We start from the raw sequence: 20,611 nt of genomic DNA, 5'->3' as shown, positions 1-20,611 counted from the left end.
AGCCTACAAAACAAATAAATACATGGGGGAGAGGAATGAGCATTGGCTGGGCACATACCAGATTTTAGCTGTTACATGAATCTCACAACCTACATCGTCTCAGTTCTCTCACTTGATTACTCTAATTTATCCAAAATTTATCATGGAGCTACTCTATTTATACAGTCTTTTCTGGAAATCATACTGAACAAATGGCCTAAATGGTTGAGACTGCCATAAAAACATCTCTCCTGATTTCTTCTTACAGGATTCCAAACCTCTACTCTGAGAATGTGAAAATAGAGCTTCCTCCCCATCCCTTTTTTCCTATTGCTCCCCCCCCCCCCCGCCCCCCGCCCCGGTCTGCCAAAACTCCATAGACAATGGTCAAAAGGCATAATAATTACTACCTTCCAGGAGTTTGCAATCTAGTGAGGGAGACAGGGATCCCATAAATGTGGTTGATGGCTTAACAGCAGAATGAAATGCCCTGTGAGGGAACTGAGCCCTGGACAGAGGACAGGTTTACCCCACGAACCTCTCCGTTTCCTCTCCTCATGCAGTTTTGGTGCTTCCCAACACGTACATACACGCACCTAAACACAGATACACTTCCAAAATATCTATAATAATTCGGATAGACGTGTTATCTTTACAAAGGTTTCTTTGACATAAATTACTTCGCTTGTCTCATTGCCCAAGTTTACGTCTCAATTCAGTAGTCACCTGTGAGGTGCCTGCCATCCCAGGTACGTGGGGCACAGGGGGGACCAAGACATAGCCCACCCCTGCAGAGATGACTGTCTGGGGCCAGGAGACCCACCAGCAAACAGGCAGTTACAATACAGGGCGATAATTATTACACTGTAGAAGGAGGAGGTGCTGTAGGACCTAGCTTCATTTATGAGGCATCCGGGGAAACTTCTTGGAGGAAATGAAATTTTAGCTGGTGCCTGAAGCATGAGTCAAAACTGAAGGGCGGGGTGGTAGAAATGGGGAGAGCCAGGTTCCTGGCAGATGGAAGAGCTTGTTTAAGAGCGCCAGATCTCAAGAGGATATATGAGGCACATTGAAGATGTCCGCGTTGTTCAGTCTGGCTGAATGCACCCTCTGATGATATCACTACCAGATAAACTCTATGTTTTAAAATGGTGCCTTTTGTGAATATACAGCATCTGTGAATTCTCTTGCATTCTTAACAAAGGGAATGGTTTTTTGAAAACCTGTTTTCCTTTAGTAAATACTACTGAAAATAGTCACAAAGGAGAGATAGGCTGTCATGCAGGGTGGATTGCTGATATCATCTTTACTTTCCTGTAATGGCTGAGTATAGATTATATTCAGCATTAGTCACCATGTGAAAAATACATTTGGACATACAGCTACATCTTTTCACATCTATTTGTATAGGAAGCTGGAGGTCAAGCAAGGGACAGTGTTCTGTTTTAACAATGCTCTCTTACAAGGATTCAGTTCCAGGAGCACATCTTGGGCACCTTCTGAGTACACAGTATTTGACTAAGGCTTCAGAGTGTGGAGGTTGTACAGAAGAGAGAAACTTTGCCTATGAAGAGTGTGCATGACTCTTCAAGACAGGGTGCACAGATATCGCAACAGGAAATCATTCCAAGCAACAATGACTCCCCCTGGGGTTTGTATTAGAACCATCCTTTTTTTTTTTTCTTACGACAGTGACATTTTGAGCTAAAAAGACAGAGGCTAATATTAATACCAATAAATGTGTTCCTGAAACCAGCAAAAGGATGTACATATGCGTGTATGTGTATGTGCAGTTGATAAATAAATTGAAACCCCCTCTAAGCTTATGCTTTTGAATCATTGGTCTGAGAGGTCTTATTCTAGTGAGAATCATGGAGAGTCATTAGAGGTGCTGGTAGAGAAATATCCTTCCGTAGAAAGAAAATCAGTTATTTTTCTTACTGAATTTCCTTCTTACTTAAAAATACACATTTTTATATTGCATACAGAGATTAAACATTACCAATGGTAGCATTCTGTATCTCTCCCTGTGCTATACTTAGGCATATACTTTTATAAGCCGACTAAACTAATTTCTAAATTAAACAATGATTCTACGGAGAAATTTCCCTCCATGGATGATAAGCCTTGTCCATGGAAGCAATCATATATAAAGAGAGAATCACTTCCTATTTCACTAAAATTTACAAACAAGGCTCAACTACTTTATTTTCTCTGGGATAATCATTCTGGTCATTTTCAGAGTCCCTTGAATAGACTTGCCCTAGGTAAAAATATCTAAAGTCACTGAGATTTTTTTTAAACCAAAATTTTACTCTGTTGTACTGTACGTCAAACCTTTTATGGGTTCCTGATTTTAAAATAATGGTGGTATCTCTTAAATACAATGTTGTGTTTCTTTTTAGTCCTTCTTATTAAATTTGTTTATTCTAGAGGTCATGCTTAATCATTTTCAAGAGCATTGTCAACTTGTAACAATAAATACTGGAGTTAATTTAAATGAGTCAAAGTTCATTCTCATCTAGCAGCCATCTATTTAAGTAAATCACCTGTCGGACATTCTCTTCTGCATAGCAATAAACAGAAATGGCTAGAAACACATCACGAAACTTTTAAGGAAGAAATACAATGTTTCAATGGAGAATCTTTTAAAGCATAAGATAAATGGTCAGCAACTGATGTGTATTAAACATATATTTATTTAAACACTGATAAGTGAGTTATACTGTTTTTCCAGGCCTAACCTTATCATGAGTATAAAAATAGTATAACTTTTTATGTTTTCTTTGAATTGCTTTAAGATATTAAATATTTTCTTTCTAGGTTGTGAGGTAGTCCTTTGTGGTAGGCTTTTACTTGATGAGACAGAAACATTGTATTTATTAATATTTCTCACTTTTTATAGGAGGCTCTGCTTCTATGACTTCATATGGTCCCCCTGAAAGCTCCCTAGATTGTACTCAGGAAATGTTATTACAAGACTTTCTGTCATATTTTTTGAAAAGATGGCTTCCTGTGACTTACATAGAACAGTGTGTGATTTCACTGGAATTTTAACATCTCTGTGAAAAGGGTAAAGAGGTCAGATGGGTTACAATTACTATTTTATATAAAATGATTATTAGAAACAGTAACACCCAGGATGGATTCAGGAAAGCCATTTCAAAATCTGATAAAACCAAGTGCTAAGAAATAGTAAATTCTCTCATATCTATTTTGCATAAATTCTGCCTGTGCCTTATTTCTTTAAAAATTATTAAGTAATAAATAATATATAAGGAAAACAAAATTAAATTTTTTTGTTATAAATGCATTAAGGTCATGTGAAATCATAGTTTAATGAAAATGAATTTATTAAAAAATAAATTAATTATACATACATATATGACATATAATATAATAATGAATCCAATGCCATCATGAATTATCAATAAAATGGACAATTAAACTTCTTTCCTTCCAATAATTTTACATTACTTTGGATTAAAACAAATAAAGGAAACATAAATAATGAGGCTATCCAAACACATCATAACAAAAATTAATAAAAATTTCCAGTTCTACCAACTGTAGAGTTCTTAAGTCACCTTCTTTTACTGCACGAATCCCAACTGTACATTTAAGTGCTAATATTGAAGGTCACACTTACAGGATATTCTGATGTCTCATCTGCTTTTACTGGAACAAGCTTTTCCCATTTTATAAAGCTTCTTCCCCAAGCTTCCAGCCCATGTTGAGCTCACCTCAGTTTTTGGCATGCTGAAGGAGCAGTGAGGGCCAACAAGAGAGGACAGAGTTGTATTCTGTTTCAGAGAAAGGACCGAAGAAGATTGTCCTGAGGAAAAGTAGCACAGGGGATGCAGAAAAATGCCATCTTTCCCAACTTAAGATGAAGTTAGTCCACATCATCAAATTACTGAGCTCTCATCAAATAGTTCTGAGCTTCTTACTAGCACAATTTCTTTGGTGCCTGTTTTATCTCTCTCTCTTTTTTTCCCCCCTCATGTGGTTTGTCTGATGTGTATGAGTAGTTCTGTTTTGTGGCCAATTTTGGTCTTCTGGTCCAATCCAGTAGTAGGCAGAATTCATGTTCATAGTGAAGAATAGAATGATCACTACCCAAGCACAGGAAAAGACAGACCCTTGAAAAAAATCACTGTGTCTTGTATAAACTGGTGGGGCCATTCCTTTCTTATTTGTCACAGGCCAGCAGAACTGAGCCCTCTTAGAATTGCAATACCATTTCCCCCTTCTTGAACTCTCTGTTACCTCTATTTGAGAAAGTACAGGTTGAGGAAGGGAAGTCTAAATAAATGCGGTTAGTTATGTGATTAAATTCCAAAGATAGATGCTGCCGATGGCTTCACTTGCCATAGCTGAAGAGCTGAATATTCTCCATTAGATGGCTCCTTACACGCTACTTTCAGAGGCCATTTGGCTTCAAGGGATACTTGTCATCATTATTTTCCTGCCATTTCCTTCCATCCTCCTACCCCACTCCCCGCTCAATTAATTCAATAATTTTTGAAGGTCATAGATGAGTTGAAAATGTTTGTCTTCCCGTCAGCGTCCTCCATGGCCTCACCCCTTTTTCCCTTGCAGTGAATGGCTTCCTCTCTCCTATCAACCAGTGTTCTCCACCTGTGGTTTCAGAGGTTACACATCGCAATCAACTGGGAGTTTAAAGAACTTCCAATTTCCAAGGCCAATCCTGATAAGAAAATCAGAGTCTTGGGAGGTGGGGTCTAGGTACCAGTACTCACTAAAGTTTCCAGAAGATTCTAACTTTGAGAACATTTTTATAGATGAAATGACCTAATAGTGTCAATTGTTTTACCTTATTTCACATATCTGTTAAATTTAACCCAATTAGTTCATCAACAAAGATAGAGTGCTTAAATATATTACCTTTTGATGTACAATTTCCCTTTGAGCGGCAGTAAAGTCCAATAAAGTCCAAACGAGTAACTAAAAATAGTTGTGCAAATTGAATAAATTAGGATTAGATAAAGCCAGTATACTAATTCTTTATAGATTTAATCCTATGAGAAAGCATGAAAGAGCCAGCAAAAATTTGTACATTTATTTCTAGAAAGTTTTTTTTTTTTTTAAACTTTTTTTTTTTCAACGTTTATTTATTTTTGGGACAGAGAGAGACAGAGCATGAATGGGCGAGGGGCAGAGAGAGAGGGAGACACAGAATCGGAAACAGGCTCCAGGCTCTGAGCCATCAGCCCAGAGCCTGACGCGGGGCTCGAACTCCCGGACCGCGAGATCGTGACCTGGCTGAAGTCGACGCTTAACCGACTGCGCCACCCAGGCGCCCCGTGTTTTTTTTTTTTTTTAAGAAAGTATTTAATACAAATTGAAAAACACTCAGATGTGAAGTTCAGAGATAGGCCTCAAGAGTAAATGAAATTGCTACTGACTGGGTTTGCTTTTAGGTTTTAAAAACAAGAAAGAAAGCAAGGAAGGAAGGAAGAAAAGAAAAGGAAGGAAAGAAATGAAGGAAAGAAAAGACAAGTAGCGAAAAGAAAAATGGTGGGGAATCATAATCATCGTGTAGTTCTTCTTTCTCCCAAATAATGAAAACAAAAATGGTGTGTTTGCTTATTTGTTTGTTTATTTGACTTTGATTTTTCTTTACCTGCCACAGTTATTTCTAAAATATTATATTATCATAATACCCCCTCCCCCTCCCCCAATTTACAAGTTTGTGTCTATATGTAGTATGGGAAAACAACATTCTTTAAACTTTTATTTAATCAGTGAATGACTTTTCATCAGTTGGGGTAGTGGGGGTGGTGCTAGGTCTGTTTATTTTTAGGATCCAGCTTTTCAAATAAGAAGAGATCAAGTAGCCGGAGGGGTTTTAGCTAAGCCACTGATCAAATCAAATGAAAATTCCCCCTTTCCCCTAATGTCTGTTGTGGGCAATTGCTATGTCATTGTCCTGTTATTTATCTTATAATTCATTTAATTCCTAAAATATCAGGGCTGCTTTTCCCGTTGGCTTGGCATATCCCAGCTGTTTGCAGCTTTGACACAGAGCAGTCAGAGCAGTCCATGTGGTTGATGGATTACCCTTTTGTGTCTCTTGTCCCTCCGTCTCCTCCCTATCCTGCCTAACTTTCTCTAGCCTTTCTTTTTTTCTGCTTCAACCGAGCCTGATGAACATTAGATTTGTGCTTCATAAACATGTGTAATCTGTGAGCAGGCCCTTAAGTTTTTCTGAATATTTTCAGTGGCCAGGCATAAAGAAAGAAAATGTTAATTTAAATTTCATAAAATGGGATGCTATGCTTTTGTTAGAACATTATGTTTTTCAAACGCATTTTTCTTTTGTTAAAAAAGGGTTGTTTTTCCCTCAATGCCAAACTTATTTTTTCTTCCCAGTAGTTTGAATTTTAATGGCATTTCTGACTAAATGTATGCTCTGTGATTGCATGCATGGGTTACCATAGATTTGGTTAATTTGCTTTGCCAGTGAAATTAACTCATGACTAGGTACTGAACCTGAATGACTTAAGACAAGAGTGGAATACAGTATAGGTAACCAATAAATATGTTAATTAGTAAACAGGGTTTACTGTGCGTATGTGTCATTTCACGAATGTATGGGGTTCTATTCAAATTTTTGTAGTATTTTTTTGAATGCTACATGTGAATGGAATATCAAATGAAATGCCCCGTATGGTACAGATATTCTATACGAAATGTGTATCTGTGTCTACATGAGAACGTAGTGAAGTCGATTGTATTTTGCCCTGATATTGTGCAAGTCATGCACACACCAAGACAACCTTATACTTGTTATATCCCTTCCTCTTGTATGCTCATTAATCACTGAGCACTAATAACACATTTTTTGTCATGGTACAACAAAAATTCTGGCTCTGACTCTTGTTCTGGCTCATTTACAGCGAGCTGCCTGTCAGTTCAAAGCTTTAGGGAATTAATATTGCAAGATTAAAAAGTGAAGTCCCTTAAACATCCCATATTATAAACGTGTAGTTAGTTTTTTTAGGGAGGAAAAAAAAATTAAGCCTTCAAAGACCAAGGGGCATAAAAGATTTTGACCAAGTTTCCCCTTTTCCTTCTTCACTCTCTTTCCCTGAGTAACAGACACCCCAGGCCCTCCCCTGCAACTTCCTAGGTCCTGGTAAAAATGTTACGTTCTTAGGAGTTGCCCTGTGGGATATGTGGCTGAGATGCAATGAGCTGCTTGATTATTTTGGATGCCACTTCTCTTTAGTTCACCTATCATTTGCACTTTTTATCCATTTGAGGATAAGAGTCCACAGGAACACCTCTATTTTTTTTTTTTTTTTTTTATGAAAAAGAAACATTTTCCACAACCATCTGGTTTCTATGTAAATGTACGCAGTGACTCTGGAGCCGTCCAAATCCCGGTACGCATCGCACTTCCTCACTGACTCTTTGGTGAATCAGAAGAAGAATCAAAAGCCTCTTTGAGGATTACAGAAAAGGAATTCCACATGTGTTAGTGTGTGCATGTATAGGCAATTTATTTTAGAGAAAAGCTTCGCTAAAATCAAATGAATATTATCTAAACATGCTTTTAAAAGATTAAAATAAAAAAAAGACGAATCTTGCAAGCTCTTTGAATTTTATAGTAGGGTCAATTTATGTGGTCCATCCTATGTATTTTGAGATCAGTTTTAAGTGGGACTTGAGATAAGTGATATTTTTAAGGTCTCTATCATTTTCCAGTGTGTTATGACACTTGTAAAACCGTAAGAAACACTTGCAGTGAACTATCCCTGTCTTCTGTTATCATTTACTGGAAGTTATTTTTGTAGATATATCCTGTCTTCAAGTTTTTATTATGCAGATCCTTTTATCACCTTTTCAGGGGGGATGGTGGTTAATACTTTTATGGCTATGTGTATTTTATAAGTATTTTTATGTACAGTATTGGATTTTACATTCAAAGCCATTCTCTTAGGTAGGTATGATGTCTGCTCCCAACTTTTAGATGAGAAAACCAAGGTTCAGTGAGATCCAAACCCACACAGTCAGTAAGTGGTCAGGCTGGGAGCTTGAAGTCACAAATATGTGTAGATGGCCTTCCCTCCGTATTAGCTGTGTGGTCAGTGACAGTTTGCTTAACCTTTGTAAGCCTCATTTGTCTCATTTGCAAAATGGGATTAATATCTTTATCTTGCTGGTAGTGGTGAAAAGATTAAATGCATTATATAGTTACGATGTTTGTATAATACCTGGACCATAATATGTATGAAAAATGATAAGATTGGTTGGGTAGTAATTATTGTCATTGTACAGTAAGAGGCGGAAGTGTTACCATTTGTGATGGCATCAAAACCAACATCATGATCTAAAATTTACCCACTTTGCAGTTGAGCAAATTTATACTTTAACTGCAACTATATAAGTAATTGAGCACCACAGTTGCCCTCAATTGTGATATTACTTAGGAATGTAGGCATAGGCATATAGTTTAATATAAATTTAGAGTCTGTGTATATAGGTAAAATAATGAAATGAAGGCTTTATTATTATGAGTTTAGTAAAATGTTTTTATAATGGAAGATGTTACTTAAATGGATATGCCACTTATTTTCTTTATATGAAATTTCTTTTCTATAGATTATATTTATTTTATTATTTTGAAAACATTGAAATCAAGAATCAATGTATTCTTTGTCTTCGGACCTTATAGAAATAAGAAAGAGGGGCTCCTGGGTGGCTCAGTCAGTTGAGCTTCCGACTTCAGCTCAGGTCATGATCTCCTGGTCCGTGAGTTCGAGCCCTGCGTCGGGCTCTTTGCTGAGCCTGGAGCCTGTTTCAGATTCTGTGTCTCTCTCTCTCTCTCTCTCTCTCTCTGACCCTCCCCCGTTCATGTGCTGTCTCTCTCTGTCTCAAAAATAAATAAACATTAAAAAAAAAAAAGAAATAAGAAAGAAAATTTATTTTGCTCAATCATTTCAGATGTCAATACATATTTTCATGGAATCAGTCATGGCTGTCAATTATTAGTAGTTTATTGAATCATCATTTACTCCTGTCTAGTCTTTTAGACACAGAGTTATGACAATATTTAGTGGTCTTTTTTTATAGGAGTTCTGCCGGGAAAGTGCTTGCTCTTCTTTTAAGTTAGTCATGGGCTTGTACTAGGTGTGATTACGTTGCTTTCAAGTAATGGTTAAGTGGCCTCTGAGCACATTCTTTTCCTCTATTTGCACTGCTTTTACCCTTTATTCAGTAATTCCTATTTACTCTTAAAAATTCCACCTACTCGTCCCTTCTTGAAGAAGTCTTGACTCCTATAATAGATTTAGATATTCCTTTTTGGGCTCACATGAACTTTTGTAAATACTTTTCATCCTGGCACTTGTCATGCTCTATGGTAATTTTTTGCTTACTTGTCTAGTTTTTAATTGATTCTTATAGATAGACATATTTTCTGACTCAGTTTCAAGTGCTTATTGTCTGGCATATAGAAGATACAAAAAAAGGTTATGGAATGAATGAGTAGTAGCACTTTTAACAGTTTCCCATGTATCCGGAAAAGTTTTGCTAATCGAACATATCATAACAAAATAGAATGTGTCATGTTTTGCAATACAGCGTTAATAAACCATTTGTTAGCCATGTTTTCCTATATTCACAGTTTTTATGGCTACTTGATGAAAGGAAGTGGGGCCGGGCTGGTGCAGCAATCCCATGAAGACATTAGTGACCCAAATTCTTTCAGTCTTTCTGCCTCATCATCCTCAGAGTTGGTGACTTTCATTCTCAGAGTTTTCTTAGAGTCATAGTATGGCCACCAGAGCTCCAGCTATCAAATCTAGGTTACAGGGAGGAAGAAGAAGTAGGAAAAGGCAAAAGACTCATACAACCTTTTTTGGAAGTCCCACACAACTATATCTGCTTACATTTCACATTGTAATTTGACATTTAATTTAATTAGTTCACATTTAATTTCACATGACCATCATGGTCTCAGAAATATAATTTTTTGAAAAAGTTTTTATTTATTTATTTTGAGGGAGAGAGAGAGAGAGCATGAGCAGGGGAGGGGCAGAGAGAGAGTGAGAGAGAGAATCCCAAGCAGGCTCTGCACTGTCAGCATGGAGTCCCATGTGGGGCTTGAACTCACAAAACTGTGAGATCATGACCTGAGCTGAAATCAAGAGTCAGACGCTGAACCGACCAAGCCACCCATGTGCCCCATCAGAAACATCAGTTTCTTGTTGGATACATTGCTGCTCTCTTCAAAGGAAGAGGGAAAATAAAGGATATTATTTTGGGAGGCAGCAGTTTATGTGACAAGACATTGAAGAATCTTAAAAGGAGTTCACAGGTAGAGTTGATGCATTTCCTTATGTTGTGTTACCTTTAAATATCTACCAGGATTTTTATCAGAGTTCTTCTGAAAAGGATGGATAGAACACTGCAAGTGACAGACAATTATCTTAAGTCTCTAGTTATGGAACTATAATGAATGTAAAGTAGAAATAGGCCTGGAGGAAGGTAAGAAATGGATGGGTATCCTTTGTAACCTGAAGTTCTCTAAGGCAGGAAATCACTCAGTGGATGCTAGATTTATAAGCAAGTTCATCCATTTGACTGCCAATGGATGACGGTCCATGACGGTCAGGATTAAGTCTTTCTTCAGATTCCAGCAAAGAGCGTGGCCCTTGACTTAGCTGGTGCTTGTTGATATTTTAGGATGAGGACAAGTATGGAGGCCTTGGTTTAAGGTGGTTCTGAATTTATCAGCTTAAGCAGTTCAGCTTTCAATATGTAGTTCCTTCTCATGGTTATTTTTTGAAGGGTAGCATTCATCATTTGCTACCAGATCTGTATTTAACGTCTTTTTAATGCCCCACTGAAACATATCAAAGGTAGTGAATGAGAAGCTGTAGAAATGTTTTGTTTTATATCCATAGTATAGACTTCATGGCCAGTGTTTAATAATTGGGACATCTCACGTAAAAAGTCTGGATTCAGGCTAGATGTGCAGCATTGAAAGATGCTGGTTACATTGCGCACACATTGTGGAAGGGAAACAGTCAGGGCCTCCTACCTTACCACACTCTCCAAGAAGCTAGAGTCAATCATCTCCTTAACCTGCCTGGCCCTGTAGGAAGTCTGTTTTTTGGCCCCTTCTCTAGGCTCCAGATACTACCTTCTGTGTAGGCAGATGCTTTGTTCACTGGTTAAGATTTAACTTGTTCACCTAGTTTTTATTCTGAATGATTCTCCTTCCTGTCAGGTCTGGACCTGTTTGCTTGTATAACAGACTGAAACAACTTACAAAATAGAAGTATCAGAGGGAAATTCTAATCTTGTCCTTACTCACTAATGATATGTAACATATGGCATAATTTCTGGGCTGTCTGACCTGACCGACTTCAAGTCAAGTCAGGAATCATTGGAGGGTAACACTGTCATTTTTCACAAAATCACTTCTAATAAGATGAATATCCCATTAAAAAAAATGTTTAAGTTTCTTAAACCTAAAAAAATTTAAATTTCTGTGTTCTTTTTAAAAGAGAACCCATGTGCATACTCACCACAATATTTCCATTCTAATGTCAAATGTTTCTTCACCTGGGAATGGGGAGCGTCACCAGAAGGGGATTCTGTGTGGGGTGTCAGTTAAGGAATGATCTGTATCTGTCAACTGCATCAGTTGAGTGCTTCAAATAGGAAGGGGCCTTGTCCTATAGTCAGATGGATATAAATGACCTCAAGCCTAGTAGTTTACATTAACAGGGTTACATAATATATTCCATGAAATATTTCATTTTTTAAAGTTGATTTATTTATTTTGAGAGACAGAAAGAGTGCAAGTGGGGGTAGGGGGTGCAGAGAGAGGGGGAGAAAGAGCATCCCAAGCAGGCTCTGCACTGTCAGTGCAGAGTCCAACACTGGGCTCAGTCTCACGAACCATGTGATCATGACCTGCGCTGAGATCAAGAGTCAGATGCTTAACCGACTGAGCCACCCAGGCGCCCCAAAATATTTTAAAAACTCAGGTGATTATAGTTCTGGCATGAGGTACAACTGTCTTCTACCCTGAGCATGGAGAACAGGAGACAGACCCTCTCTTGTGCGACATTGAACTTGGGAGCAAGGCCTTAGTCCCAGCATTTTCGTTTAGCAAGTGGGCACCTCTTGGCAGCTGGTACATCTGCTTTCTCCACCACATGGAATTCAGGTCGCATTCGGGACTCTAATAATTTTCAGTCCAACACACTCTACTTTCATAGGCATTGGTTAAATGCCTATCAAATTCAAGTATATTTTAACAAAACTAATAACTTCCTTTTCTATAATAGAATGTTTTAAAACACTTCTACAGTGCTGAATAATTTAGTTCAGTTATATGATGACAAGACTAAACAAACTTTCTCTAGAGTTCTGGGTTTTTCATTTCGTTACTTTGCTCTAAGCAAGCAAATAGAGATGAGCTATGAAATTTTAGGACTTTGCCTTGAAACACGATCTAGTTGACTTATAAAATTTGAGATGTTGACAAAATGTGCAGTCAATAATCAAATAAATGCAGTTACTTCATTTTATGTCAACACAGAAGGTGAAAAGTGCAGCTTAACTGGCTTGGTAAGATTGGAAGGAGGGGCTGGGAACCTACGAGAGACAACAAAGAGATAGTTGGTAAGATTTAATGGCTTGCTTCGGCAGGGGTGGTGAGAAGGCACTGTGACAAAGTTCAGCCGGGTCAAACAAAGTGCAGAAACTTCCTCATAGACACTGAAATGAGAGTTGTAACATGGACAGAGAATGTTCGAATGTTGTAATCTAGAGACAGCTAATATGATAGTTGATGTGCTGTTTCTATCTAATCCTCCTGTTCCTTTTGATCCAGGAAGTAGAGGAATCACCTTATCTCTCATGTACCAGGATGATATAATTAAAATAGGACATGTTTTTGAAGTGTGGTATTTAAGAGCTTCAAAGAAGGTGTAGAGGGTTACAGGATCAGCACATGCCTACTTCTCAAAGGCAGTTATGAGAACACGTTTATTTAGCAAAGACATCCTTTTGAAAGAAGGACTGTCTGAATAATGATAAAGCATATATGTAATGTCTGTTGTATTATATACATTGCCTAAGAGATATGGAGTTTACTCCCTGACCCTGGGTCTTGGCAAAAATACAGGTCAATGTTTTTTATGCTGTTTTTTTGTTTTTCGGTTTTGTTTTTTTTTACTTCTATGAGAAGATATCATCCAATTGGCAAAAGAATACACAAGTTTCATTATGTTTCCAAATCAAGCTATGTCATCACATTATCATAAATGCAAACAACAAAATAATTTTTCTTTTGCAAGGTAGAGCATTTGTTTCAGATGAACTGATGTCTGTGATTTTGCATATGTGGCTATTTGGCATGCCTTTTGTTTCTGACCCTATAGTTGACCTTGGAAGTGGCTTGCTTTAACCATGATGGATGTACCAAAAGATTTATTTTTGTCATCTAAGAGTTGAGTCTTAGGCTATTGGGAGCATAAAAACTGCTTATTGAAAGTAGGCTTGGCAAACCTTTGCTTTCAAATAATCTTCCAGAAGCTCATCTAATTTTGCTAATTAGCAAGAGATAAAATATACCCACATTGTCCTTTGCAATGACTTGAACCCTCTGCCCTTCCTTGATGATAATAGTATTAAATACATGTGTACTTATTGCATTGAATATTAATTAGCACGGATTGAAAAGAGAGGATTTTGTTACATACCAATAACACTTTCATGAAATTAATGTTTAATATCACATAAGAACTCTAATACCCTTTCTGAACTGGTAGAAATAACAAAGGTAACATGATTTTAATTTGCTGATCTACAAAAAAAAAGTGTTTAAATAAACTCTGACTATGGAAGCCTGATTTTAATAAATAATTCAAGAACGAAAGAACCATCATTTCTGTGGGAAGCAAAAGGAGACCATTCAACTAGTAGTGACCTTGTCACTGAAAATTAAGCTCTCTCTCCGAATCTAAAAATCAAAGATTAAAAGGCCACTCTCTCCCTAATATTTCATCAACTTTTCCAAATGAAATACCAATTGATTAGATTTTCTTTCAGATAATAAATTCTACATGTCCATTCTGTCACTTCAATTACTGTATTTACTTGTACACAAAGAAAATGTTTTTACATCTGAAATTAATATACTTCTCAGAACAACATCCTGGAAGGGTTCAGGTGGCATACTTTTTTCTTTCTCTGAATAGAACATTGCCCCATACACTCAAGGGTAGCTATGCATTCTCTTCTAATGTTTTGCCAATGCTGTTTTCTGCCTGGAGTGCCCTTTCTCCCATCCTCTCCGTAGATCTGCAGCAAAATCGTATTCATCCATCCAAGCCTCGTTCAAGTGTTACCTCTGCTGTGAGCCTCCTCAAGCTTTTCCAAGAGGCAATAATCCCACCTCTTTCTCGGGGCTCCTATAGTGCTGTTGCCTGCTAGCATCACTGTTGGCATATCCCCTGTTTATACCACGTTGCCTCAGCCCTTTGCTGCATTCTAAGCCTATTTTCACCTCCAGTGCCTAGTTCAGGTCCAGGCACAGAGGGTTGCTGACCTGAGTTCAGAGTTACACATTATGGAAGCTGCAGTGTTTGTTCTGACCCTTTGGTTTCTATCTCTGCTTTGTAGAAATGCAACTTCAGGGATCTTTATCTTTTAATAGTTTACACGAAATATCTCACATCTGGCAACTATCACCCCCAGACCCAATCATAAATAACATTCCGAGTAGTTATTTTACTTTCTTTATTAAAGGGAAGCTGGAAGGCACAGTGGACTTTGCCAGCCGACTTCTAGAAAGGAAATACAGGCCACTGAGATGTCAGAAGATTGTATATGTTAGTTGATACAGTGCGTTCAGTGTTCTCGAAGGATCAAAAACCAAGTTAGGATTGAACTCAATTTTCCATCTTCTCCAACAGTGTCTCAGTTTAGATTTGAGGTCTGTTGGTGTTAGAGGGCTATCATGTAGAATGTCATGGGGCTTTTACATGCCCATCAGACACACTTATCCTAAACTATCCAACAGTGCTAAATTTACCCTTTTAAAGGGGATGAATTGAATTATTAAATACACCTTTAAAAAGTGGTGGCGAGGGATAGATTTCATTTTTCAGTCATTATATCATGGCCCTTATTCAGGATTTCTAAATTCTCTTGCAGAGAACAGAGTTTCTATTTCTATTTTATTTTATTAAAAAATATTTTTACTGTGTGTTTATTTTTGAAGGTGAGAGAGAGAGAGAGAGAGAGAGAGAGACAGAGCATGAGTGGCGGAGGGGTAGAGAGAGAGGGAGACAGCATCTGAAGCAGGCTCCAGGCTCTGAGCTGTCAGCACAGAGCCTGACGTGGGGCTCGAACTCACCGTCTGTGACATCATGACTGAGCTGAAGTCAGACGCCCATCTGACTGAGCCACCCAGGCGCCCCAGAGAGCAGGGTTTCTAAATGTTTGTTCACTTGGAATTTGACTGGCAGAGCAGTAACCCACTGGCTGAAAGACCATCCCGCCCAGATTGCAGTCGTTGCTGGAAAGAGAGTCTCAGGTATACTTCTACAGTTGATGCAAACTGATGCTTAGTCTTGTTCCTGTTTTGTGAATGGTCTGCTGCTGCACTGCCATTTGGGGTACTTCTGTTCCCGTCCCACCCAGAAGCTCACGGAAGACTTCCCTCTTCAGCTAGGAGTTCGCAAAGTCATGCCAGGCTAGACTCTATACTCTGGTATCAATCATTCTGGATTTCATATTCTGCTGCCTGCAAAACACGAGCTGTGTGTAGTATGAAGTGTGGTGACAGTCAGAGCCACAGTCTGTAAGGTAACTGCTTTCTGTACCAAGTGTGGCTTGACTTTACTGGTAAGAGGGAGTTGGCCGAGAAGGGAGGAGAGAGGTGAGAAGAGGCTGTGGAAATACCCTCAGGAAAAAGTCCCCATGGTTGAATCTTCCATTTGTCTGAACAAGTTCCTCCTGGCAGACTGCATTAATGGTGAAGGCCCCAGCCCACAGCCATCACCCTCTTCCTATACCAGTGGCAGGAAGGTTTTGTTTCTGAGCGTCACCATGCTTGGTAATGAGAGAGTATCAGAGTGGAGTGGAAGACATTGCACCAGGGAAGAAGAATCAGAAGATCTGTGCTGAGTCCCTTTTTTCTACTCATTAGCTGTGACCTTGGTACTTGGCCTACAATCCCAGAAAGACAGTTTCCTCATTTACCAAGTAATAATTAAATCTACCTCCTACCTAGAGGGTTTCATTTTTTACTCTTAAATGTTTTATTCATTTATTTATTTATTTATTTATTTATTTGAAGAGAGAAAGAGAGAGAGAGAAAGAGACGGAAAGAGAGGGAGAGAGAGACAATCCCAAGCAGGCTCCGCGATGATGGCAGAGCCCCATGCGGGGCTCAGTCTCACTGTGAGATCATGACCTGGCCTGAGACCAAGAGTCAGACATTTAACCGACTGAGCCATCAGAAGCCCCTACCTAGAGGGTTTCTTAACTGAAGTGTAAAAAGATGTTTTCTATAAAAATACTTTTAGAAAACTGTGAAATCTTTTTAAAAATTTTGTTTAATGTTTATTTATTTTTGATAGAGAGAGAGAGACAGAGCACGAGCAGGGGAGGGGCAGAGAGAGAGAGAGGGAGACACAGAATCCGAAGCAGGCTCCAGGCTGCTAGCTGTCAGCACAGAGCCTGACACAGGGCTCAAACTCACAAATGGTAAGATCATGACCTGAGCCGAAGTCGGATGCTTAACCGACTGAGCCACCGAGGTGCCCTTGTGAAATCTTTTTTTGACACAATAAATATTAAGTGTATAGAGCAGAGTATGTGCTTAAAACTCTTCAGCCACACACACACACACACACACACACACACACACACACGGTTTTCTTAAAGGAGAAATGTGTATCTCCTTTTCTCATACTTTGTCTCTATACTTCTGACTCCTTCTGGGGCAGATTGCTGTGGCCAGAGCATTTGTTAACCAAGTATGCCTGGTTTCCTCGTCTGTAAATTGGGAACAATAATACCCACCTCCCAGGGCTATAGTGAGGATGAAACAAAACAATTTCTGTAAGCCCAGAGCACCGTGGGAGCTTACTGAGCCTTAGTTTCCGCACCCGTACCCTCTCAACCCCCAGGCCTCTTTTCCAGTGAAATAAAATCCTTCTTGTATAACGCAGGAAGCCCCAGGAACACATTCCTGCAAACCATGGAGGAAAGAAATGCTTCCCTGTGTCCTGTCGGAGAGAGCAGGGCTTCGGCTGGGCTGATGTCATAGCTGTGCTCCTGGCTGCCTTTTGGTCAAAAGAAATTTCAGTGTGCTGATAAATAGCCAAGGATGCCTTGTTCCTATGCATGGGAAAGAAGACATTTTTTGTCCATCCTCCAAGTCCTCCCTGCACAGATTACTGTCAAAACCAAGCACTTTATTTATAAAAATGCCAACATACTCTGATTATTTGGCGAATAACCATGCTGCTGTCAGTGAAGAAACAGCACATAGAGTATAAAAACAATCTCCATTTTTATCATGCCTGTCACAGCTGGGAGGCCATGGAACAAGGGTGTATTGTTTGCAGGAAGGGCTGCAGAGGCAATGCTCGGGTCCTTTGGTGGCCTCCTGGGCAGAGGGACTGTGGTCCTATTTGGTAAACAGTTATATGTGCTTTTACTGAAAGACATCAGTCTTGCCATACATGAATTTCTGGCTTCGATGTTGAGATCTTGTCATACTATTTTTTTTAGATCAGCTTTCCCTGGTCCGTCTGTCTGTCTCTCCTCTAATTCATAGGCCTTCCATAGGCTTTTCCTCTTTCATGATACAGAAAGCTAGATTCAGTGGCTGAGCAATAAGAGGGAATCCAACATTCACTGCTAAATTTCTAATGACTTCAGATTTCACTGCCAAATGGAACTCCCAAATAAAGCCGCTAGAAGGGAAACAAAAACAATACGAAGGGATGAAGGGGGAGAGCAGGGATGACCCTCTACTTGGCATTGGTTTCTGAACGCCTCAAGCCAGTTATTTCTGAGGTCAGGATGGATACAAGGGACAGTAGCTCTGCCTGTGTTCTTTGTGGGTGTGTATGTGTGAATGCATGTGAGGACTCTACGTCCTGGGCCTAACAGGTTGCACCCAGGATATTATATATTTTTTCCTAGAGAACCATTTCTTTCATCCTAAAACGTGCTCTATCATTGTATGAGCTTGTTGATGAGTGACTCTAGCCTTATCTACCTTTAGTAGCCATTTATTGGCATTTGTCACTTTTAGGACATTCTTTTTTTCTAGCATGGTGAAACATTCTTCTGGAGAGAATTAACCATATGATACTTCACTTCTCAAAGAGGAAACTTCACTGAGCTGTTAAGTTGATTCCACCCTGGTTGACTATGGTCAGGCTTAAGAGAAAGAGTGTCAAGTGATTTTTAATGAAGAAGCTCCTTGTACCTAGAGCTTGTTGAGAGATTAGTGTGGTGAACTGCTAGGGGACCACATGGATGTGGGAAACAAAGCAGTATACAAAAGACAAAGCCCTAGATCCTTCTTGCGAATGTAAGATAAGATTGGGTGTTAGCCTTTGTGCCTAATCTCCACTCCTGTCAGATAGGTGTTATCTTTATACCTCTACTGGCACATTTCATCGCATCTCAGTAGAGAGTGGAGAAGAAAAATATTTGGGTCCAGATAACATAGTAGAGTTAGAAATACTCTCAGCACCACCTAAGAAGCACACAATAGATCCAGGCAATCCTCTTGCAAACTAAAATTGTCATGTCACACTGCAAGAAAGTCAGGTGCCTTCTTACAGCTCAGAAATAAATGATTGAGCTGACAGGGAGCACCACATGCAGAGAGATCAAGATTATTTTGTAAGATCATGTAAACATGTAAATAAAGTTGAAGCTATTTGGAAGAACTTTCTGGCCCTCAATAATCCCAGTTCCCTTGGAAATCGGAAAATATCTTCAGTGACTCCCTGTTTCCCTCTGAAAGAAATCTAATTCCATTAGTTTGGTATTGAATTAAGATAGCAGTTAGAAGCGTGTTTCTTCTTTCCTTTCAATTGTATCTCTTCCTCTCTCTCCTCTTTAAGCCCCATACCTCGTCTACTAGTAGCACTCAACTCCTCATTGTGCCATGCTTGAAGTGTTCCCCAAGCCTTCCCTTGACCACCCTCCATCAAACCACTTATGGACCCACTCCACTTCCCTGAAGAATCATTGCCCCACTCTCTAAGGCTTTGCTTGGCTGCCTTCTCTTCTCTGACATTATTTTCTGATGAGATTGAACCAGTTTTCTTCTTTTGTATTCTAATTGTACCCTGTCTACCCAATTTAGCATTTCATGATTTACTTTTAGCCACTTACAATTTTTTTTTTTTTTTGCCTCTTCAGCCTTTCCTTTTTGAATGTAGAACCAATAGACTGTATATCCCCCCAGTGGCTTAGGTATAAAGGGGCTCAGTGAATGTCTGCAAGTGTTAACAGTGTCTGCAGATTTCTCATCAAATTATTTGTTGAATTGCTTATTAAATTAATAAAAATATTTAAGTATTTATATTCTATATTCTCTCTCTATATATAAGATTATGTACAATCTGTAGATTACCTATAGATTATGTGTACAATCTATAGATTATATAGATTTTATATATATAATTTCTAATTTCAGATTTCTTATCAAATTACTTGTTGGGTTATTTATAAAATTAGTGAAGATATTTTTTATTTTTTATAAAAGATAAAGATATTTAAATATGCTGTTATATTCTATATAGACAGTATGTACAGAAAAATATATATAGAATACCTGCACTTTATATATTTTATATATTTATATATATAATGTAATACATATATTATTTATTATATATTAAATATATATAATAAAATATATAAGAATATATTTTATATTATATATATATTTTATATATGCATATTTATTATATATATATATATATATATATATATATATATATATAATAAAGAGAGAGAAGTTAAAATAACTTACCAGGAAAGGACCTATATTTGTAAGGATCAATGCCAGGGGATTTGAGAATGTGGCTATGCATCCAGGCTAGTGCACTGTCTGTTAGCGAGTACAGCCATGCCAAGGTAGGAAGGTGATCAGTCTAATGCAATTCCACAGACTTTTGCTGAGCCCCTTTATAACTTGAGCCACTGCGGGAATGTACTGTGGGTTCTATTCTCTTTCTCTTTCTCTTTCTCTCTCCCCCTGACTCTCTCTCTCTCTCTCTTTATATATGTGTGTGTATCATATCTATCATAGAACCTGGAAAGTAATATATACTCACTAAAGGGCAGGTATTTCCCTATCACTCAGTCAAAATTTCAGAACTATTTTGACCCCATTATCTCCTTGTGATAGGAAGGCAAAAACAAAAGCTACAGAAAACAACTTCCTTTGATGTTCAAAATTTCAAAATAAATATGTGGCTAATTAAAAAAAAAAAGGAAATACACTGAATTATAATATTGACTGTTATAATTGAACTTTTCAAACTATGTCTTTCCTCCTAGAGAAATTCTAGCACTTTTTCTCAAAAGTGAGTGACCT

Source organism: Lynx rufus, unplaced genomic scaffold, assembly GCF_022079265.1.
Source record: "Lynx rufus isolate CCGP_SWC_20201006 ecotype Redwood Valley unplaced genomic scaffold, mLynRuf1.p SCAF_5, whole genome shotgun sequence".
NCBI lineage: Eukaryota > Metazoa > Chordata > Mammalia > Carnivora > Felidae > Lynx > Lynx rufus.
The sequence above is the reverse complement of the archived record's forward strand: the minus strand, read 5'-3'. Positions refer to the sequence as shown.